The sequence below is a fragment of the Schistocerca piceifrons genome, chromosome 2, assembly GCF_021461385.2.
Source record: "Schistocerca piceifrons isolate TAMUIC-IGC-003096 chromosome 2, iqSchPice1.1, whole genome shotgun sequence".
Lineage (NCBI taxonomy): Eukaryota > Metazoa > Arthropoda > Insecta > Orthoptera > Acrididae > Schistocerca > Schistocerca piceifrons.
In genome coordinates, this window is record NC_060139.1 from 788,677,423 (window position 1) to 788,702,856 (window position 25,434).

The following is a 25,434-nucleotide window of genomic DNA, read 5'->3' on the forward strand; positions in this document are numbered from 1 at the left end:
AAATTACGCTGTTTCAATATGCTTAGTAAGTGTTGCGAATAAACTCGAAGACAACAATACAGTCGCCTTATGCGGCTTTTGTAGTGAAGTCTACTGTGAATTGTTCTCCGTGGGTGCACTTCATCCAGATTTTTTTCGTACCACAGAGACTGTGCTTGGTGGAATTTAAAAGGTGTTGAAAGGCCCCAGACATTTCCAAACCCAAGAACACTTCGAATTATCATTGGGAGTATGAAAATTATTTCAAAATCTATTATTTATTAAAAAAATTTTGTGACGAAATCTCCTGAAAGAATTATATGGTAGAACTATAGGTATTGACTATCTCAGATACTTCAGTATACCCTAATCAGAATGTTAACATGTTTGAAATGCCACTAATTGTAAGGAAACTGAGTTTATCTCATCTTTAATATCAAGTTTCTGATGTTTGCTGTCTCATGGTATTTAAATTATTATTATTAATTATTAAATTTACATCTGCATCGATTTTCATATGGGGCAGTGTTCACTGGGGGTACATAGTTGAAGCAGATCCTGCTGTGATAAAAGGGGAAGTAGAGCAAGTGGCTCATCGGGATCATCCGACCGCCGTGTCATCCGCAGCTGAGGATGCGTATAGGAGGGGCGTGGGGTCAGCACATCGCTCTCCCGGTCGTTATGATGGTTTTCTTAGACAGGAGCCGCTATTGTTCAGTTGAGTATCTCCTCAAATGTCATCATGAAGCTGAGTGCACCCTGAAAATTGGCAACAGCGCATGGTGACCCGGACGGTCACCCACCCAATTGCCGGCCAGGCCCTACAGCGCTTGACTTCAGTAATCTGACGGGAACTGGTGTATCCACTGCGGCAAGGCCGTTGCCACAAAAGGGAAGCAGCAACGCAAAAAAGACGTGTACAGGACAAACGATTAGCACAAGCACTGGACGTTGACCCTCGACATAAACACATATAGCGCGTTCGAAAAAATAGGTAGCGAAATCCGTTACTGTTCGCTTACGTGATTGGAGATCCATTGATGAAAACAATTACTTGCTCAGAAATCGTGTCGAGAGCAACTCACATCGATCGAATATTTTTGCGCACTACAATACATCCCAACATACAGAAACAACCACACATTATGAGTATGTGGATTGTTGGACTGAGTGTTTCTTCTTCACTCAACAGTAATATGGCTTACTATGGCTTATGAAAGGCTGTGGCATGGTTGCTCTCGTATGCCAAGCTCTTCATCTCAGAACAGCACTTGCAACCTACACTCTGCATTATTTGCTGTCTACAGTTTTTACATTCTACGCCTCCCTTTATTACCGTGGAAGCTATTCTCTGATGCTTTAATGGATGTCCTACATTTCTGTGCTTTCTTGTTGTCAGTGTTTTCCATATGTTCCTTTCCTCGCCAGTTGGTTCAAATGGCTCTGAGCACCATGGGACTTAACTTCTGAGGTCATCAGTCCCCTAGAACTTAGAACTACTTAAACCTAACTAACCTAAGGACATCACACACATCCATGCCCGAGGCAGGATTCGAACCTGCGACCGTAGCGGTCGCGCGGTTCCAGACTGTAGCGCCTAGAACCGCTCAGCCACTCTGGCCGGCTCCTCATCAATTCAGCGGAGAACCTCTTTATTCCTTACTTTATCAATTCAACTAATTTTCAACATTCTTCTATAGCACCACATCTCAAATGCTTTGACTCTCGTCTGTTCCGATTTTTCCACAGTCCATGTTTCACTGACATGCAATGCTGTGCTCAAAACGTACGTTCTTAGAAATTTTTTCCTCAAAGTAACGTCTATATTTGAAACTAGTAGACCTTTCTTGGCCAGGAATGTCTTTTTTCCAGTGCTTCTCTGGTTTTTATCTCCTCCTTGCTCCGTCTGTCATGGGTTATTTTGCTGCCTCTAGGCATTTTATCTACTTGGTGTTCACCAATACTGATGTTCAGTTGCTCACTGCTTTTATTTCTGCTACCTCTTGTTACATCCGTCTTTCTTCGATTTCCTCTCAATCTATATTCTGTATTCCTTAAACTGTTCATTTCATACTGCAGTTCCAGCCATTCTTCTTCATTTCCACTAAAGATAGGAATGTCATCAGCGAATCTTACCATCCATATACTTCCACCTTGAACAGTTCTTTTATTTCCGTCATCGCCTCTTCGATGTAAAGATCGAAAAGTAGGGGCGAAAGACTATATCCTATCTTACACTCTTTTTAATTCGAGCACTTCGTTCTTGGTCTTCCACTGTTATTGTTCCCTTTTGGCTCTTGTACATATGGTGTATTACCCGTGTTTCCCTGCAGCTTATCCCTTTCTTCTCTCAGAATTTCGAACATCTTGCACCATCTGATACTGTCGAACGCTTTTCCATTTCGAGAAATCCTGTGAACGTGTCTTGATATTTCTTTAGTCTTGCTTCCATTATCAATCACAAAGTTAGAACCGTTTTTCTGGTTCCTTTATGCTTCCTAAAGGCAAACTGATCGTCATCTAACACATCATCAATTTTCTTTTCTATTCTTCTGTATATTACTCTTATCAGCAGCTTGGTTGCATGAGCTCTTAAGCTGACTGTGCTTCAATACTCGCACTTGTAGGCTCTTCTGACCTCGGAAATTGGATGAGTTGTTTCTGAAAGTATGACGGTATACCGCCAGTCTCATACATTCTAGACATCAACATGAATAGTCGTTTTGTTGCCACTTCCCCCAACGATTTTAGAAATTCTGACAACGTTATCCATCCCTTCTGCCGTATTCGTTCGTAAGTCTTCTAAAGCTCTTTTAAACTTTGTTGCTTGTATTAGATCCCCTATGTCTTCTATGTCAACCACTTTTCCTTCTTCTACCACGCCATCAGACAAGTCTTCCCCCTCACAAAGAATTCAATCAGTCTTTCCACGCCGGCAGGAGTGGCCGTGCGGTTCTAGGCTCTACAGTCTGGAGCCGAGCGACCGCTACGATCGCAGGTTCGAATCCTGCCTCGGGCATGGATGTGTGTGATGTCCTTAGGTTAGTTAGGATTAATTAGTTCTAAGTTCTAGGCGACTGATGGCCTCAGAAGTTAAGTCGCATAGTGCTCAGAGCCATTTGCACCATTTTTATTGATATCTCCTTCTGCAAGACTTTTACAGCTCTCGAAATTTCTATAAAAAATTAAAAAAAAACGCAAATCTTAGAGCTTTTGTCTTAGATAAATGCCTTACTATTGTAGTAAATGAAAATTTGTTCCACAGAATGTTTCACTGTAGTATAGACTAATTGCATGCGAAATTTAAGTACTGTTATGTCAGTGGTTTGCTAGGGAAAGATACATAAAGTTACCAAAATGTAAGTTACGGGAAACCTATATCAGTTTGTATCAGACCTGAGTCAGATTGTATTAGGCCTTACCTTATCAGGGTGAATTAGTACAAACCGTATGCATTATGCTCTTCACCGTTAAGCAGTCTTTTCTTCCCTTGTCGTCTTAGGTCAACCTGAATATCAAGCAGCGTAACAATGGTGTCAGCTGTATAAATTCTGCTGTTAATGGTTTCCTTCATTGTCGACAGTGTGAAAGATCCTGATCAAATCCTAGCCCGAGTCCGTAGTCTACCAATATTAGCACAGCTACGAATTAAACGAGCATCATACGCTGAAACTTCATCAGCAGTTGTGGAAACAAGTGTTGTTTTGTGGCATGTTTTTCCTATCGAAGAGTTGTAACTTTCATTAGTATTATGAGTTTTCCCATGCACACACTTTTGTAGAAGTTCTGCACCTGCTAAACACTGAAATATTCCCCACATTGTGACTCCATAAAACCGGAAGAAAATACCACAGGAATAGGTAATATGAGGAAATACAGAACAAAGGGGCCTGGCCTCCTACAAGCTTTTGTTAATTACTGTTTATATCATGCTTAGGAGTGGAACTGGAATATTCAGGAGTTCAAATTTTAATACCCTGTAGTAAACGAAGATCCAATAAAAAGCTTCCACAATTTTGGTCGCTTTTGCGTACATACTCCCTTACCCTTACCACCCTTACTCTTAATTTTTCTATTGCTAAGTCAGTCCTTCAGACAGTCATTTCTTTTTCGATTTCATCACTTTTTCCATGCAACCATTTCGCCTTGGCTACCCTGCAGTTCCTATTTATTTCATTTCTAAGAGGGTTGTATTTCTGTATTCTTCAATTTTCCTGAACACTTTTGTTCTTCTTTCTTTCGTCGATCAACTGAAGTATATCTTCTGTTACCCATGGTTTCTTCGGAGCTACCGTCTTTGTATCTATGTTTTTGTTTCCAACTTCTGTGATTGCCTTTTTTAGAAATTTCCATTCCTCTTGGACCGAATCGCCTCCTGGGCTATTCCTTATAGCAGTATCTATAGCGTCAGAGAACTTGAAACGTATCTCTTCTTTCCTTAATACTTTCGCACCACACTTCCGTATGCCCTGATTCTTCCTGAGTAGTCTCAAATTACAGCCTACTCTTTATCGCTAGTAAATTGTAATCTACATTTTCTCCTGGGTACCCCTTGTAGTCCAATATCTGATTACGGAGTCTCTGCCTGACCAAGATGTAATCTAACTGAAATCGTCCCATATCTCCCGGTCTTTTCCAAGTATACCTCCTGCTCGAATGATTCTTGTACTGAGTATTTGCTCTTACTAGCTGAAATTTATTGCAGAACTCATTAGTCTTTTTCCTCTCTCATTTCTAATACGAAGTCCATGTTCTTCCGTCACCGTTTCTTCTGCTTCTTCCCTACAACTGCATTCCAATCTCCCATGAGTGTTAGATTTTCGTCTCCCTTTACGTACTGAATTACTCGTTCAATATCCTCATACAATTTCTCTACCTCCTCTATCTATCTGCTGGCTGCAACTTCGGCGTGTATACGTGAACTGGTGTTGTCGGTGTTGGTTTCCCTATCACTGAACTGTTCATAGTAACTCAGTATCTGTCCTACCTTCCTATTCATAACGAATCCTACTCCAGTTATAACATTTTCTGCTGTGTTGACATTATTCTATACTGATCTGACCAGAAATCCTTGTCTTCTTTCCATTTCACTCCGCTGACCTCCGCTACATCTAGACTGAGTCTTAACATTTCCCTTTTCAGATTTTGTAGCTTCCCTACTACGTTCAAACTTATGACATTCTGCGCCCCGACTGGTAGAATTTTGTCCTTCATTGGTTATTCAATCTTTTTCTCATGGTCCCCTCTCCCTTGGCAGTCTCCTCGCGGAGATCCGAGTGGACTAGTCCTGAATCTCTTGCCAAGGGAGACGTCATCATGACACTTATTCAAGTACGGGCCACATTATGAGTCTTTAATGCAGTGGTTCCCATTGCCTTCTGCATCTTCATGCCGTTGGTCATCGCTGATTCTTCCGCCTTCAAGGGCAGTTTCTCACCTAAAGAGCAAGACAGTGCCCTGAACCTCTGTCTGCTCCTCACCCTTTGACAAGGCCGTTGGTTAATTGAGTTCCTGAAGTCTGCGGGTGCTATTTCTGAAGATTTTTATTAAAAATTTAGGCAGAGGCGGGGTCCGAATCCGGGTCTGAGTACGTTTTTATTACCAATCAAAGAGCTACCACTAGACCACGGGTGCATTTGATGTCGTGGGTACGACTTCATTTTGAGGAAGTCCTATCCTACAAGGACAATTATGTCATGTTCTGGGAGCATATGCGGAGGTTGTGAACGATTAAGAATTTCCCAACTTGCCCCACGCGTGTTCAATGCAGTTCGTGAGCCTCATATTTCAAAATATGATTAATATCAATCTCGGCCACGAAGTTCGCTGCTGATGCACATCGAAGACAAGATTTCTTTTTTCCCGACGAAATTCAGTACTACATCGCTGCCGATGTTGTTTTGCAATTATTAAAGATTGGAACTTGTGCTGTGTACTTAATGTCCCTCGAATTCATGCCGGAGGTTACGATGGCCTTGTATTATCGCAGCTAAGAACAAGAGGACACAGCTGCAAACGGTATACACTTCTTGTAACAACCTACGGCATCGTAAATCTCTCCTAAGAGGTTTACGAGATTCACAGTTAAACATGTCATTTTGATATGCACAACACTGTCAGTTAAGATTCTGGATAGTCCATCTCCTCATCATGTAGGCTGTAAGTAGGCTGTTTAGGTTTTTATGTTGGTAACGCCACGTAGCGCTCTGTATGAAAATCGCTGACTGCGCTGTGTGTAGTCTGTGGCTGGTTGGACTCATTGTTGGAATATTCGCTATTCTAGTGTTGGGCAGTTGGATGTGAACAGCGCGTAGCCGGAGGTGAGCCGCTAGCAGTGGTGGGTGTGGAGAGAGATGCCAGAGTTTTGAGAGGTTGCTATGAGCGGACGATATGGACGTGTGTCCGTCAGAAAAAGGAAATTTGTGAGACTGGTTGTCATGAACTGATATATATATTATGACTTTTGAATAATATTAAGGTAAATACATTGTTTGTTCTCCATCAAAATCTTTCATTTGCTAACTATGCCTATCAGTAGTTAGTGCCATCAGTAGTTAGACTCTTTTATTTAGCTGGCAGTATTGGCGGTCGCTGTATTGCAGTATTACGAGTAACGAAGATTTTTGTGAGGTAAATGATTCATGAAAGGTATAGGTTATTGTTAGTCAGGGCCATTCTTTTGTAGGGATTATTGAAAGTCAGATTGCGTTGCACTAAAAATATTGTGTGTGAGTTTAGTGTTGATCAGAATAAGTAAAGAGAGAACTGTCTGAGTAAGTTTAGATTTGCTCAGCTGTTTGAACGTCAAATAACGTCATTCTTTACATACAAAGGGGAAGTTTCAAGGCTATCAAGTATTTTGCAACACAGGAGGAGGAACAAGTACTGATCTGTTTCTGGTTCGAAAAGCATTCTCATTACCACAGCGAACAGGAAGTTGGTAACATGTAGCAATGAATTTATCGACATAGCCCATGAAACAATGGACCGCTATATGTTGATGATATGTGGGCATTCGCCAAACCGTAACCTTACCTTCGGATTGCCACAAGATATAGCGTAATTCAGCACTCAGAATCGCTCATTTCCAATCATGTAACCTTCCAGTATAAATATATCCTTCCTGTACTAAATTGACTGAGAGTTGAAACTGATAAATTTTGGACGTAAGCAGCGATACCTCATTGCCCTGTGAAATCAACCTGAATAAACTGAAAAATTCTTACCTCATAATAGTGTTGCCGGAAAATGCTGACTATATATCTGCTCCTAAATGTTGCAATGCTGGCCTATCTACTACTACTGAATAACATTTGTCTGAGATTTGCATTATTAGAAAAAAGCTGACTTTGCTTGTTGACACAGCTGCACACAAATAGCTCTGAGCACTATGGGACTTAACATCTGAGGTCATCAGTCCACTAGAACTTAGAACTACTTAAACCTAACTAACCTAAGGACATCACACACATCCATGCCCGAGGTAGGATTCGAACCTGCGATCGTAGCAGTCGCGCGGTTCCGGACTGAAGCGCCTAGAACCGCTCGACCACCGCGGCCTGCGCTGATTATTAAACAACACGTGACTATGGTCTGGGAAAATTTGTAAAATATTTCAATTTAAGTAAATTACTGTAAAAAACTATGTTCTGAAAAACCTTATTATTGAAAACATTTCTGCAAACCATTACATGAAAAACTGAACATTACAAGTCTGACTTAACTAGCGCTGACAAATCACAAAAGGTTGAAACAAATTCATATTAACATCTCAGACAACAAATTTAAGTACGCGCATGGCGAACAAGAATAATAAAGTTTATCTTACACTACATGCCAATGAACTGCTCTGCACCAGCGGTGACTGCTATTGCTCTTACATGGCTAGCAACTGTACTGTAGCGTTGAGCTACTTTCTCCGTAACAGCGAGCTATTGCGACTGCTCCATAACAACGAACTATTGCGACTGCTCCATAAGAGCGAACTATAGCGAGTGCACGGAAGGAGCGAGCGATTATTACAGCTACCGACACTACTCTGGCTTGCGATTCTATTGCAGCAGATATGTTTTATATCGCAGGCTGCCCGTGAGCAATACATCGAAATTACATTTGCTCCAGTAGGGTAGTGAACAGTAAGCTCCTTACATAGTGAACCCCTTACAACATCTACTGGCCAATTCTCAGCTACATAGAGGTGTTCGGGTACTTTTGATAGAACGTGTATTTGCCGTTTGTTATTGTATGACGATTATAGTCCATCCGACGTTTAGAGCCTGTACTGTCTTCGATTTTCATCTGTTTACTGGAGTTACGTATTATGAAAACGTTTTACCATTTCGCGGCTGATATGGAGACTTCTACCACTGAATTTCTTTAACACTTTGCGTGCTCCTCTCATTACACTCATTTTTGCTTCGTTCAGGTTTTTTTAACGATAAGGCTAAGTAATATGCAAATTGTTCCATATCACATTAATGAACACTTGTGCCTAATGATATTGGCCGTCTTTTGGCCACTAATTCAAAAATGGCTCTGAGCACTAAGGGACTTAACTTCTGAGATCATCAGTCCCCTAGAACTTAGAACTACTTAAACCTAACTAACCTAAGGACACCACACACATCCATGCCCAAGGCAAGATTCGATCCTGCGACCGTAGCGGTCCCGCGGTTACAGACTGTAGCGCCTAGAACCGCACGGCCACCTCGGCCGGCGCCACTGATTCCCCTCTCGGTTTTGTCTGAGTCTATAGGTCTGTTTGTCACCAGAGGACACTACGTTTGGTGGCCAGAGGAGTGCGGGACACTCCTCCTGGTACGCTTCAAACCACACACGCACCCTTTGAGTTGTGTGACACGTTTCATTGCCTTGCTGCAAGATGCCTTCATGCCAAGGAAAAAAATAAATTGCATATAGGGACCACCGTCTCCAAGGATAGATGAATATCTATTGTGGCCGTGCGGTTAAAGGCGCTGCACTCTGGAACCGCAACACCGCTACGGTCGCAGGTTCGAATCCTGCCTCGGGCATGGATGTTTGTGATGTCCTTAGGTTAGTTAGGTTTAACTAGTTCTAAGTTCTAGGGGACTAATGACCTCAGCAGTTGAGTCCCATAGTGCTCAGAGCCATTTGAACCATTTGAAGACCTATTTTGGTCCATATGCCTTCCAGAATGACGAGATCATGCACGTAATGCCACGGAAATCTTCCCCAGACCATAATGCTCCGACGATTACTACAGTTTGTTGGCTTCCAGACGTTTCACGCCGTACCCACCAACACCATCTGTCCGAGGGAGCATAAAGCGTTATTCCTCTGAAAAGGCCATCTGTCGCGGCTTAGTGGACGTCCCGTTGTGGTACTGGCTTGTAAATTCCAGTCTCCGTCGCCGACGAAAAGCAGTCAGCGTGGTGCATGAGCCAAGCGCCTGCTGCTGAGACCTATACGCAGTATCGTTCGCTGAACGGTAGCCCCTTGGCTCATCTTGGCGGTCGTCCCCAGTAGCTGAATGGTCAGCGTGACAAAATGTCAATCCTAAAGGCCCGGGTACAATTCCCGGCTGGGTCTGAGATTTTCTCCGCTCAGCGACTGGGTGTTGTCCTAATCATCATCATCTCATTCCCAGCGAAGTGGCGTCAAATCGAAAGACTTGCACCCGGCGAACGGACTACCCGACGGGAGGCCCTAGTCACACATCTGGGCTGTCAGCTGCTCAACATTTGCACGTCTGCTCGCCCGTCTTTCTGCGGCCGTCTTTCACCCCTGTCGTTATGGCCCTTGGTGCACCACAGTTGCCTCTGCATGGGTTTAGAATGGAGTCGATTTTCATGCACACTATGTTTTAACGACGGCGGCACGTGAAGACTTTCCGTTTCGAAACTGTTTCCACCCGAAAGCGAATGATCATTCCCTTTCGGACGTCAGATAAATCGCTCGGTTTCCATATTACGACAACATCTGCAGTGCGAACACTGCCACCTGCTGTCTGTGACTGGTTATTTCACATTGTCGTCCAACGTAAGTGGGGCTCACATAAAAATAGAGAACCTGCATTTTAAGCAACTGCGGACCTATTCTGCTGCCACCAACATACATTTCGCATAAGGACTACAAAGATAATGGAAATTAGGAGCCGTCCGGTGTGGACTTGCGGTTCTAGGCGCTTCAGTTTGTAACCAGACGACCGCCACGGTCGCAGGTTCGAATCCTGTGTCGGGCTTGGATGTGTGTGATGTCCTTAGGTTGGTTAGGTTTAAGTAGTTCTAAGTTCTAGGGGATTGATGACGTCAGATGTTAAGCCCCATAGTGCTCAGAGCGATTTGAACCATTTTCGAGAAATTAGCGCTCATGTGGATGATTTTGACCGTCTGTTTTCCCTCGCTCTGTTTTCAAGTCGAACAGAAAAGGAAATGACCACGGACCGTAGGGTGGCTTGCAGAGTATGTATGCAGATGTAGATGTAGTCTGTGACTGGACCGTGTATATTCCAATTAACAAGCCTATAGAAACAATTTAGATGCTATACATTGATAAATTTTCGACAACAGCTAATACCGCTTTTGATTCCGTTCTTTAGTTATAAATTGGCTCTCATTACTCTGATTAACACACAGGTGCTCCCGTTCGAGGAGAGGATTTATTGGACTGAAACGTTTTCGACGAAAAGTAGGCGGGCAATGCGCTTAAGCTGGAAACGCCCGAGGGGCGAAAAGCGTTTAAGCCTGTTAGCGCGTCTTTACTTGGATGTTAAGCGCCTTAAATTTCACGTCATTTTGAGTCTTTTCCGATAAGCTGCTGAGAACGTCAATTAAAAGGAATGAGAAAATGTAATGACATTAATTCATTTAATAACACCTTGATTGACTAGAAAAAAATTAATTACGAAACTAGTGGAGTAATTCATTAAAAATAATAGACTGTCAGTTACTCTCGAAGAAACGTATTACCTCTTTCTCGCAAAGTAACGGTAATTTACTCCCTGTTTATTTACACCGTATAGTAGGAAATATGTCAACACGGCTGTGTCAGTTAGTATTTCAATCAACCGACTACTTAAGTATTGATGCAAGTTATCACAGACGTCAGATGAGCAAATAAACTTCGAATTTATTTGTGCATCACGTAATCAGATGCTAGAGGTACTCTGAATTTCTCTCCTCACTTAGCAGCTTGTAGTAAGGTGAATTTTGTAAATTTGTGGTAAGTTCTATGGGACTGCCGAGGTCATCGGAACCTAGCCTTACACACTACTTACTCTAACCTAAACTAACTTACGCTATGGACAACACACACACACCCATGCCCGAGGCACGACTCAAACCTCCGACGGAGTGAGCCGTGACAAGATGCCATAGACCACGCGGCTGCACCGCTTTATACAGGGTGAATCAGGTAAGATTTATGCTGAACCATAGTTCGCAGTTTGGCCACGGTAGCGCCACAGTCGGATGAGTAATGCAATTGTGAAGAGTTTCCTAACGAGATTTTAATACCATTCCGCCTCCCTCCATCAGAAATGGTGGCGGGTAGGGTACATTTTGTAAAAAAAAAAAGTAGCTTAATTTGTCGTAATGAAAGAATTGGCGCACATTTTGTATCGGTTTGATGCGTCCTTCACGGATCATTCTAAATAAATCGTTCTTCCCCAGTTTTAATTTTTCTCGATTTCAGCGCCACCTGACAATGGTTTATAAAAATGTTTCAGACAAAACTTTATCACTTTTTTATGGAGAATCCGAATCTGCCATAAAAATGAGGGTTTCCATTTAAGATATAAAAGTTGCCCCCCCCCCCCCCCAGCTCCACCCAAGGGGGCGGGGGCTGGGGGTCACGTGCAGTATCATTTGATGTCCCCCTTTGAGCTTACGAACTTGTCTTGCCCACTATTTTTACCCAGTGTATAGTTTGCGAGATAATCTCATCCGAAATTGTGTACTGTAAACGGTAACGGTCCTATCACACTTCCTTGGGGTGTACCGGAAATTATCTTTACATCTGCAAGCGCCTATGAATATCTGCGATGCTCTGCTTTTCCCCCAGAGGAAAGCCGATGACAGCTCTCTGCTTGGAAGGCACCTCCGTTACAGGCGCCATTTTGGAGGCTGCGTACCTATCGGAACCTCATGAAACTATAGGACCTGAAGTGGGAATATTCCACGATGTCCCACAATAAATTCCGCATTCTTTCAACCGAAATTGGCCGAGAAAAACGTCTACTGCATTACCTATTGTACGGCCCTCGTATATTATTAAGTCTGAGCGTAATGTGGAAGTATACAGGATGCGGAATTTAGTAGACTGAATTGCCACTACTGCCCGCAACAACGGTTTGAAGCATCGAGTCGAACTGACAAGGGAAGAAAAGACCTGCAGCCATGACGGCTCGGATGGCATATTGTGTGCCCACACTCTTGGAGGCATTTGACGCTTTTCAACGATCCTAAGGGAGGCGGACATGGATTCCCATGTGAAATATGCTTGTTATTACCCACTCTGTATATCAGAAACACGCTGTATATACGGTCTGTATACATACATAGACTTCAACAAAACTCTGGTAGGTGGCCCTCTTTTTTTATTCTTTTTTCAATCATCAGTCTTCTGACTGGTTTGATGCAGTCCGCTACGAATTCCTCTCCCGTGCCAGCTTCTTCATTTAAGTGCAGCAATTACAATCTACGTCCTCAATTATTTGCTGAATGTATTCCAATCTCTGTCTTCCTCTACAGTTTGTACACTGTACAGCTCCCTCTAGTACCATGGAAGTCTTATAAGATGTCTTATTATACTGTCCCTTCTCGTTGCCAGGGTTTTCTCCACATATTCCTCTGCCATTCTGCCCAGAACCTCCTCATTCCTTACATTATCAGTCCACCTAATTTTCAACATTCGTCTGCAACACCACATCTCAAATGCTTCGATTCTCTTCTGCTCCGGTTTTCCCACAGTCTACGTTTCACTGCTATACAAAGCTGTCCTCTAAACGTACATTCTCAGAAACCTCTTCTGCAAATTAAGGCCTATGTTTGAAGCTAGCTGACTTCTTTTGGCTACGAATGTCGTTTTTTGATAGTGATGATCTGCTTTTGACGTCCTCCTTGCTCCGTCCGCCATTGGTTATTTTGCTGTCTAGCTAGTAGAATTTCTTAACTTCATGTAGTTCTCTGACCTGTTCTATATCAAGAATGAGTCTCAGAATTTCCCTACTCAGATTTTGTAGCTTCCCTACTACGTTCAAATCCACGCCACTACTCGTATAATGTTATTGTTTCGTTGGTTATTCAATGTTTTTCTCATGGTCACCTCCCCCCTTGGCAGTGCCCTCCCGGAGATCCAAATGGGACACTATTCCGGAAACTTTTGCCAATGGAGAGATCATTATGACACTTTTTCAGTTACAGGCCACATGTCTTCTGGATACACGTTATGTGTCTTGAATGCCGCGGTATCCCTTACAGAAAACTACTATCCCACCCAATTCGATTAACGTTTTTAAAGACGGTGTCACTTCACCGTGTACGTTCATCCTGGCTTGTGGGAGGCACATCTTTGCGTAGTAATAGGTTACGCTGTGCGAGTTACGCAGACGTATTACTGTGAGAAGAGTCTAAGCATGACAGAAAAAACAACCTTTTTGTAAGTGAGAGAAGTATCTAACTAGAAACAAGCAATGAGTACTGAATCTACCATCTCTGTTTATCAGTTAAAGTTACTGTGGATCCGCTGGAGCCAAACAATTATGAGAGTAGATATGAAATAAATTGCAGTAGCGAAGCATCTGAATTGCGTCTCGTAACGGCGCAAGAGAGATTCGGAGACAGCCACATAGCCGTAGGACTACTCCAGTGGCCGGAATTCCGATGGCAGCCGTGTGTGCTCGTTTAATCCCGGAGACCTCTGTGAACTTAGAGAATGGCCGCTGTCGCCGATGGTCCAGCAAAACTTCGATTAAGGCGACCCTGTCCAATTTCGGGGGAAAAAGGAAACAGCTCCAATTCTGCGGTGAAGCGAGTTACTCGGAAGTTCGCAATCTGGCCGTGTTCCGACAGACAGCAATCCTGGACTGTAGTAACCGCACAAGTCGCCACGCTGAAGCGAATCTGTCCGTACGTAAGATAGAAACATTTATTTTCCTAACAGTTCTGATACCTTTCTTTAAAAACCAATTCAAGCAGTATCAAACAGTTTTTAGTTTCATTTCTTTTCTTTTGTCACTTCTTGCACCAGTTATTACTTCTCCTACTCTTCGTCTCACAAATCTACACGAACATGTTTAATTTTAGTTCGCATTTTATAGCTACAGTCATCCGTACTCACACACGATAGCGCAGGAAAAACTGGCCCCGAGTATAGATTGCCCTGCAGTTACGCGCGAATGGTTCTCCACCACGAGCAAATGCAACAACAAAGAGATAAATATGTAATAATCAGACAGTAAAAAAATAACAAATATGCTAATTCAAAGATCAATATTTACTGAAATGATCTTGTCTTTTACGTTATATTATACGAGGTGTAGAAAATGATCGCATTTGTGCTTCAACGAAGTTTTGTACGCGCCCTAACATGTTAATATACACTTTGCGCAACTCTGCCGCAACAATTCTCACAATTTCACCATACATATTGTCCTTCAAGTCTTCTAACATTATTGGGTTATTTGCGTACAGAAAGCAGATGGCAGTTGGAAGAGTCGAGGGACATGAGAGGGAACCAGTGGTTGGGAAGGGAGTGAGACAGGGTTGCTATTCAATCTGTATATTGAGCAAGCAGTAAAGGAAACAAAAGTAGGTATTAAAATCCATGGAGAAGAAATAAAAACTTTGAGGTTCGCCGGTGACATTGTAATTCTGCCAGAGACAGCAAAGGACTTGCAAGAGCAGTTGAACGGAATGGACAGTGTCTTGAAAGGAGGGTATAAGACGAACATCAACAAAAGCAAAACGAGGATAATGGAATGTAGTCGAATTAAGTCAGGTGATGCTGAGGGTATTAGATTAAGAAATGAGACACTTAAAGTAGTAAAGGAGTTTTGCTATTTGGGGAGCAAAATAACTGATGATGGTCGAAGTAGAGAAGATATAAAATGTAGACTGGCAATGGCAAGGAAAGCGTTTCTGAAGAAGAGAAATTTGTTAGCATCGAGTATTGATTTAAGTGTCAGGAAGTCGTTTCTGAAAGTATTTGTATGGAGTGTAGCCATGTATGGGAGTGAAACATGGACGATAAATAGTTTAGACAAGGAGAGAATAGAAGCTTACGAACTGTGGTGCTACAGAAGAATGCTGAAGATTATATGGGTAGATCACATAACTAATGAGGACGTATTGAATAGAATTGGGGAGAAGAGGAGTTTGTGGCACAACTTGACTAGAAGAAGGGATCGGTTGGTAGGACATGTTCTAAGGCATCAAGGGATCACCAATTTAGTACTGGAGGGCAGCGTAGAGGGTAAAAATCGTAGAGGGATACCAAGAGATGAATAAGCAGATTCAGAAGGATGTAGGCTGCAGTAGGTACTGGGAGATGGAGAAGCTTGCACAGGATAGAGTAGCATGGAGAGCTACGTCAAACCTGTCTCAGGACTTAAGACCACAACACAACAACAGCGTACACTTTTTCCTTTAGACTGACCCACACATAAAAGTCACACGTGGTTAAGTCCGGCGGAAGCTGCAGCCACACTCCTATGCTGACAGTCCTTACTTCTGCGAATCTCTGATGAATTCGTGAGATCGATCTGCGTAAAGTGTGAAGGTCGCCCGCCCCATTCTGTTCAAAGATAGCGGACGTACGTTTATGGGGGAGTCACCTGTGGATAGAATTTCTCAAAGATTCGCATACATGCGACTGTGTTTATTGTTGTTCCAAAAGAAAATGGAACCCACAACCCGACGTCGTGACGCGGCACACCACATGCCGATTTTTTCACCATGCAGAGGCATCTCATTAACCGTATAGGAATTGTTCGTTGACCAGAATCTGGTGTTCTGTGAGTTCACATGTCGTGTCAGATGGATCCAGGCTTTATCACAGAAATACGGCTGCGGATCCATTATGCCACTCCCAGTTGTGTGACGTAGCCACGTACAGTAATTCACACGATTTGTCTTATCTTCATTTCTTAGACACATGCTATTTTGTAGGGTTCCATCGTCGTATGATTGAGAACACAGCTTCGAAACAATCGATGACAACTGGTGGGCGATAATTAACAGGCTAGTACTAGAGGCCGGTTTTTCGTGTGTCTCCCTATACAGTCTTTATCTTGAGAGTAATGTGGGCAGGATAGGAAGGATGAGAGAAGAGAAAGTGTGAACTGAAAGGTTCAGGAACGCTGCACTGTCCGGATTACTTCCTATATCTGAAATCTGGTTGGTAGGTACTCATAGAGCGCACAGGATAAGGTTACGATTGTGGATGGGGCCGTAAACAGATACTGTGCGTTACACAATCACACAACATTATTTATCTAAGAACCACCTATTTACACATTGCTTTAAAAGATCACAATTAGACTATACGGTTGAAGGCCTACTTAAAGAAAACTTGAGGTGCTTTCTGGGATGAAGGCCCAGAACCACACCAAAAACAAGAACGCCTGAAGGCCTGGCTTAGAAATCAAAGGCAATCAGAAATAGAAGGTAAAAATTTAAAAGAAACATGCAATTGAAAACAATTAGCGTCTGAAGGCCTACACTACACGTTGAAGGACAACTATAATTAATAAACAATTATTTAACCAAGGAATTTCCTTTTAAACTTACGACAGAACGGCCAAAAGCCTAATTAAAGAAATATTAACTTATTGCACAGTTGAACCCCACAAACAAATTTGAAACAACGGCTGAAGGCCTGTACAACAAGTCAGACAAACAATTTAAAATAAATCCCTTCCTTCTTATAAAAAATTTTTCATTTGAAGAATACACACGGCTGAAGGCCTTATTAAAAGGGGTTCACGTAAATCCTCGGCTGAAGGCCACACATAACACATCGAACAACTAACGGATTAGGGTCTGGACTACAAAGAATTTCAGATAGAACAAATTTAAAGGCAAAAAAAATTTTAAATAAAATCTATCTTAAAAATTTTAATTTAACATGGCTGAAGGCCTTCATTTAAAATTTGAAAAGAACTGAATTAATACACAGCCTAAGGCCGCGCTCAATACTTCAAACTAAAATGTAAATCACAGTCTAAAACAAACAGAAAAAGTGGTGCTCAGAAGTGTTCCAAGGGTGGGCCTGAGAAGGTAGCTCAAACGTAAGGTGAGGTGAGACAGGCAGCCAAGAGTTGAAGTTAAATAATCAGATGGCAACCCAAACTAGGGATGGCCCAAGGACCGACCAACAGTTTAAACAATTACCTTCCGTCTGACCAACGGCACAACAATGGAAAATATCAGCCGAGGAAGAGGATACGAACAGCACTACATCTTCAAAAATTGGCGTCTAAAAACAGCCAAGGGAACAATAACCACTCCAAGCAAAATACGAACCAACAACTTAAAAGGCTGTCGGACTACACGCCGTTCCGGACAGCATCGACACGACGACGAAAGGTAGACTGCCGGAAAACTATGCTAACGACTAGAGCAGATAACTGGGGCGTTTACGGCCACAGGACAGAAAATCCACTGGTGCACTTCACTGGCAAGTAACAGTCAATTTAATAATTAATCACAATACAGGAAAACGGCGGCAAGATTTCGCCGACTCCAACACATCATACATTTCTGCTAGCCCAAATGGCCAAGGGAAGAATAACCCGCAAATGAACGAAGAGATGTCACAATAGTTGAGGTTTCATAACAGGTTAACTGATCACTCAACTTCAGCGTTCAGGTTCCTTGGGGAACGAACTTCGTTGCTCTCACAGCTAGCGCCACACTATCCGACAGCACGTGCACACCATCAGCGGTCCCGGCCTGGCCTCACGCTGTGGAGACTTCCTCGCTGCTCCATCCCAACTAACTACATACAGCATGCAGACAGCATTAAAATAGCTACACACGGTTCTACGAAAACACTTCGACAAACAACTCAAACAATAGTAAAACCAGTGACTGTGGAACAATAAGTACGAATCACAAGTCGACACACAAGGAGAACCCAGAAGTGGTCGGGGACCAAATACACGTCGTGCGATGAGACAAACAACCGAACGACCAACCAAGGTCGCCCCCACTCAAGTCGTATGTCGGCAACAGTCGGGCGAGTCTGGCTGTCCGGACCTCACTGCTGCTCCGTCCCGACTGAACTCCTGACACACGACGACGCGGAAATACTAGCCGTCGCTCCAAAGCTATAGTACAATTCTTTTATCTTGGCGGCTCGCGCATGCCCGCCCAGACGCGGGAGATTGCTGCGTTGCCAGTTGCACACGACGCACGCACCTTCACTGATGGACGGTATATTCAAGTCCTAATGTTTTTGTTAGTCCATAGTTTTGTTCAATGTATTTTGTCTACTTCCTTTTGATTGATTGAAGTGCTTTAAAATAAAGCCAAACGCGTCCGGTGTTAATTAAACTTTTATTACAGTCGCGAAAGACGGAATATTTCTCAATATTACATACGACACCTATGTGGTACTTAAATTAAATGAGATATTGTTATACAGTAAATTTTATATGAAATTTAGGTATCTGTCCACATTTCATTCTCAACATTGTGGCAACTAAAATCGACCATACGGAAAGTATACGCTATGAACTTTTACCTCTGCAAACTCTACAAAATTTCGTGCAATGGTTTACTACATTTAATGCTACACAATAACTGCGTTGAACATCGAAACAAAATTAAGTCATTTATGGGGGGAAGGTATCAGTCCAAAAGATGTGTAAAAATCAAATTTTTGGGCCAAATCGTTTTTGTTAAATCGAATGATAAGTGTGTCAAAGCAGTCGGAATACCATGTGTCTGCACAGGCGAGCAGTGCAGCGCGGAATGCAGGGAGCACGTGTCTGCAGCAGCGAAAGGATTAATGAAGAGACGAAGCACTAGAAATTTCAAAAAATTGAATTCAAACGAATAAAATTCGTGAAGACCATTCCATATTGTTTTTAAATAAAGAAAATATTTAGCACTGCACAAGGTTTGAACTCTTCACCTTTCGTTTACTAACTCAATGCCTTAACCATTACGCTAAGGCAGCTCGTCAAACAATATGTCTCCATAAGGAGTCTAACAAGTCACGCAGAATACTGACAAACACTGTTGGTATGACTATGAATTACTCACACTTCGTCGAAGTACAATAGGAAATAAACAATTACCGCTGTTCTTTACTGCGAAAAAACGGTTAGTGAGATTGATACAAACACCTTTCCTTGCTATCGCCTGTATTAGGCGTCTTCCTTGCTTGTTTGGTTTAATTAATTAATATAATATGAAGCAATTGGTATAAAGAATGCTTTTTCCAAACTTTCTATAAAAGAATGTCTGCTATCAAGACATTGCTTTTGCTCTATTACTTTATTTATGACTGAACGTTTCTAAAACTGAAGACACTCGCCCGTGCTCTGCTCTGCAGTCGAGATCTGGCAACGTCGTTCTCTGATCATTGGCTGACTGTGTTTTGTGACATCAGATGCGCAGAACGAACCTAAACTCGGCCGCCAACATAAATGACGCGCACTTTAGTACGACAGTGCTCTTATCGATAAGCGCTGCTGCTGCCACTGACGGGCAGGCAAGCCAGCAACTTAGTGACGCCAGTAAATCTAATTAGAATCGGGACGGCGGTACCGCAAAGACAAGACGTCAAGCAATAAACGTCACGAACACGAGGCGCGCACTGCTCAATATCATATTCAAGACGTAACAGCCTTATTGTCATAGCTCTTTTTTATAACTGGCAAGTATTCATCCGTTGTTTTTCTTTATCGAAACATTTTTACATCAAGTTTATATGACTATGTTGTGAACAATTCCTGAAGATACCAATCAAAGTATCCTTACAAAGAAAAAAATAACAGTGTATCCCATAAATGCAATCCTTTATCGTAAGTTCCAAATTTTATATGTTCTTCTGCAGTCTGCAGAAAATCCATTCTTTCAACGCACTCTTCACTACTCAATTAGTAACACGAGTGGAACTAAGCCATATAGCCTGTCTCCTGCTAAAAACTGAGCAAAGAATCCATGACACAGGCCACAGAATTTTCATACGCTTTGTATGACTAAGCATTTGATCAGAATAAACCCAGTCATGTCAACGCCTTCTATACAATCTTAAATCAGTGCAAAAGGAAGGCCAACCAAGGACTGAGTTTTATTGGCAGGGCACTCAGGAAATGTAACAGATCTAGTAAGGAGACCCCCCTACACTACGCTTGTCCGTCCTCTTTTTAAAATACTGCTTGCTGCGCAGCCTGGGATCCTTACCAGATAGGATTGATGGAATACGTAGAAAAAGTTCAGAGAAGGGCGGCACGTTTTGTATTATCGCAAAATATGCGAGAGAGTGTAATTGAAATGATACATGGTTTGGGATGGACATCATTAAAACAATCTCACGAAATTCCAATCACCAACTTCCTCCTCCGAATGCGAAAATATTTTGTTGACGCCGACCTACATACGGAGAAAAGATCAACATGATAAAATAAGGGAAATCAGGGCTCGTAGGGAAAGATACAGGCGTGCGATCTTTCCGTGCGCTATACGAGATTGGAATAATAGAGAATAGTGAAGGTCGTTCGATGAACTCTCTGCCAGGCACTAAAATGTGATTTGCAGAGTTTCCATGTAGATATAGAAGCTGAACACGACATAGTTGCAATTGGTCAAGTTAAATAATTACATAATCCATGTGTACAAACATTTAAAATTTACAGTTCGAAAGTAGTTAAATAATGAAAAGAAATCAAATCTACTTGAATCTAAATTCACTAAAAAGCTAAATTATGACAATATAATCAGCTGTCAGAGTATTTAGATACTGAAAATTCATCGTAGTGAAGAAATGATACTGAACATTTTTAAACAATTTAGAAATAATGCTGATACTCTGCTATATGCAATCACAGTGTCTCAAGGGCTGTGTCGTATTCGCACTGAAGCCATTGTCATTGAATGCTAAATGCTAAATGTAACTTAGGAACTGGGGATGAGGGGTACACTTAGGATGGAAGGCCAAGGCCCCTGTAATGTCACTCCTTAAACAGCAACTACCAAATTCATTGCTTATACAAAACAGGTAACGTGGCCATGTTTTATAAAATATCTGTAATATCTTACTTCTCGAGCAAGACAGCAGATAACAATACCCAACAGACTTAAAGAGATGACCCACAGAGATTTCAAATAAATTACAGTCTGAAGCTGAATTAAAGAAATGGCACAATTTTTTTACAATAATTTAAAATTTGAAGGTGATTTACGAAAAGCATCAGTTCGTTTAGAACCCCCAAACTCAATCAGCACAACACGTGACAATAATTACAATTCATTCTCAACAAATTTGAAACCATTTTTAAAAAAATACATAAAATAGGTTCAATTTTTATCAAACGGGCAGTGACCCCAGGCTGCCCTGGACAAAGCTGACTTAAATGCCTAAAGCAGAAAACCAGCCGTCCAAACAACACCTAAACGCCGGGGCCCAACCGGGAGTCACTTCCCATTAGACGGCACGTCACAGCTTCCGTGCACCGAAGCGGGACGTGGCGCCGCACCTACGCACCCCAACTCGCAGAAACTGGAACACAAACAGACCGCGGAAGACACGGCTAACACCAACCAGACATCAATCAATATACGTTAAGAAATCGAGACGCACGGGATTAGCCGAGCGCTCTAGGGCGCTGCACTGTGCGGCTGGTCCCGGCGGAGGTTCGAGTTCTCCCTCGGGCATGGGTGTGTGTGTTTGTCCTTAGGATAATTTAGGTTAAGTAGTGTGTAAGCTTAGGGACTGATGACCTTAGCAGTTAAGTCCCATAAGATTTCACACACATTTGAACATAAGAAATCGATAAACAATAAAACACACAAACCAATCACTGTTGAGTGAGTACATTCACTAAGTTCAAGTATATAAGGAAGTACATATGAGGGCTATCCACAAAGTACATTACTTTTTGGAATTAAAAATTAATAAAGTATTGGAAATTTTTTTATTATATGCAGATGAAAGCCACTCTTAAATACTACTTTTCTACATAGTTGCCATTTAAATTAAGGCACTTATCGTAGCGATGGACGAGCTTGGAAATTCCTTCGTCGTAAAATTCGGCCGCCTGCGCCTTCAACCACGTGGTTACCTCTTCTTGAAACTGTGTATCGTCATCAAAACGCTGCATAACCAACCACTTCTTCATTGCTGGGAATAAGTGGAAGTCGCTCGGTGCCAGGTCGGGACTGTACGGCGGATGAGGAAACAACTCCCACTTAAAAGATTCGAGAACTTCACGACTGGCATTTGGCGTGTGGGCCCGGGCGTTGTCGTGAATCAGCAAGATGGTTCAAATGGTTCAAATGGCTCTGAGCACTATGGGACTTAACATCTTAGGTCATCAGTCCCCTAGAACTTAGAACTACTTAAACCTAACTAACCTAATGACATCACACACATCCATGCCCGAGGCAGGATTCGAACCTGCGACCGTAGCAGCCTCGCGGTTCCGGACTGCAGCGCCTAGAGCCGCACGGCCACCGCGGCCGGCGAATCAGCAAGATCTTTGAGCACAACTTTCTCTTGCGCTTGTTTTGTATTGCTCTTCTGAGGTTGTGCAGAGTTTGGCAATACCTTCAAGAGTTTATTGTAGTGCCTCTTTCCAGGAAATCCACAAAAATCACACCTTTTCTGTCCCAAAAGAGGTAACCACGTGGTTGAAGGCGCAGGCGGCCGAATTTTACGACGAAGGAATTTCCAAGCTCGTCCATCGCTACGATAAGTGCCTTAATTTAAATGGCAACTATGTAGAAAAGTAGTATTTAAGTGTGGCTTTCATCTGTATATATTTAAAAAAATTTCCAACACCTTATTTATTTTTAATTCCAAAACGTAATGTACTTTGTGGATAGCCCTCGTATAAATGAATAGCTTTACAAAATAAAAGTTTTGCTAATAACAGAATAACTGGTTGCAAATAGAAGTGGGTAAGAATTTTTCTTTTAGAGCAATATACTAGGAACGTTGCTTGATGGCAATACCCCAAAATCACATGCAAGCATTCGTGCTAATCTGCTTCCTAATAGTAATCCAACCAGCGGATTTTAAAGGTATTAGTAACTACTGGCCTCCATAATAAGTTCACATATACCAAGAAGTACAGATAAATGACTAGCTTTACCAAATACAAATCATACTAATAACAGAATAAGTGGTTGCAAAGGAATGGGTACAAAATTTTTTCTTTTACAGCAATATACCAGAAACGTCGCTTGATGGCAATAAACCCAAAATCACACGCACTCCTTCGTGCTAATCTGCCTTTGAATGGTCATCCAACTAGCGGATTTTAAAGGAAATAGTAACTGCTGGGCCGGCCGGGATGGCCAAGCGGTTAAAGGCGCTACAGTCTGGAACCGCGCGGCCGCTACGGTCGCAGGTTCGAATCCTGCCTCGGACTTGGATGTATGTGATGTCCATAGGTTAGTTAGGTTTGGAATGGAAATGAAGTCCCATGCTTCTTTACAGAGCGTAGGGGAACAATGGGGGAGACCCCCACCGCCTTACTAAGCAAGGTCCTAATGGAGGTGGTTTGCCGTTGCCTTCCTCCGACCGTAATGGGGATGAATGATGATGATAGAGACGACACAACAACACCCAGTCATCTCGAGGCAGGAAAAATCCCGGACCCCGCCGGGAATCGAACCCGGGACCCCGTGCTTGAGAAGCGAGAACGCTACCGCGAGACCACGAGGGGCGGACTTAGTTACGTTTAAGTAGTTCTAAATTCTAGGGGACTGATGACCATAGAAGTTAAGTCCCATAGTGCTCAGAGCCATTTGAACCAAGTAACTGCTGGTCTGCATACAATCACACAGACTCTGCCGGCTGCTCTTACTTCGACCACATGTACATTAGAACCGTCGACCAACAAGTACACTCACTGCAAAGCAAATCGTTTGACGAAACGAAGGCTCCAAAACCACTTACACGTACCATGGAGAGCGTTGTTCGAGATGGTCTCGAGGGATGGGTCTCTACGAGAAACAGGCCCCAAAGTAAGGCGACGAGCAGCGCCCGAAGTTGACATCAGACAGGTCCACCAAAAACTCGAGACCGTCTCGCAAGGTAGACTAGCCGCGCCACTGTTGCCCGAGCCCGCGTGCTTGCTAGGTCGTCCCCTCAAGCACGTCCTAGCACCTCGTAACGAGCCCCACGACCAACCTTCCTACCGCAGATACCCGCCGCCAGATCACTACAGCGGCAAAGAACGTAGCATGGCCGGGTAATCGACAGCCCTGCCAAAGAGCTGGTGCGCCAGAAATGGTGCACCATGGCTCAATCTCCCCTGCTCAGACCTGACCAGCCCCCTCTCCCCTTTTGCTTGACCACCACAGAAGGAAGGGAGACTTATTTAACAGACTTGGTTTGACTAAGGTGCACACTGAACTTCTTGCCCGTTGCCAGCTCCTTAACTAAGAAATTAACAGGGCCTAAGACTCTGGTGACGACACACGGTTCCAAGTAACGCTGTATAAACTTACAAGTTCCCATGCCACAAGCATTCCGACCAGCGATGTTCTTCATAAACACCATTTAGCATTACAGACCGCGTATTATCTGAAATAAGTTGAATAAAGAAACATTATATACTATGTGATCAAAAGTATCCGGACACCTGGCTGAAAATAACTTACAAGTTCGTGGCGTCCTCCATCGGCAATGCTGGAATTGAATTCAATTCATTAGCCTTGATGACAGCTTCCACTCGCGCAGACATACGTTCAATCAGGTGCTGCACTGAGAAGAGGTATGGTTGTCGGTCGGTGAGGCCTGGCACGAAGTCGCCGTTCCAAAACATCCCAAAGGTATTCTATAGGATTCAGGTCAGGACTCTGTGCAGGCCAGTCCATTACAGGATTTTACTGTCGTGTAACCACTCCGCCACAGGCCGTGCATTATGAACAGGTGCTCGATCGTATTGAAAGATGCAATCGCCATCCCCGAACTGCTTTGCAGCAGTGGAAGCAAGAAGGTGCTTAAAACATCAATGTAGGCCTGTGCTGTGATAGTGCCATGCAAAACAACAAACGGTGCAAGCCCCCAACTATGACAAACACGATCACACCGTAACACCACCGCCTACGAATTTTATTATTGGCACTACACACGCTGCCAGATGACGTTCACCGGGCATTCGCCATACCCTCACACTGACAGCGGATCGGCACATTGTGTACCGTGATTCGTCACTCCATACAACTTTTTTCCACTGTTCAATCGTTCAATGTTTACGTTCCTTACACCAAGCGAGGCGTCGTTTGGCATTTA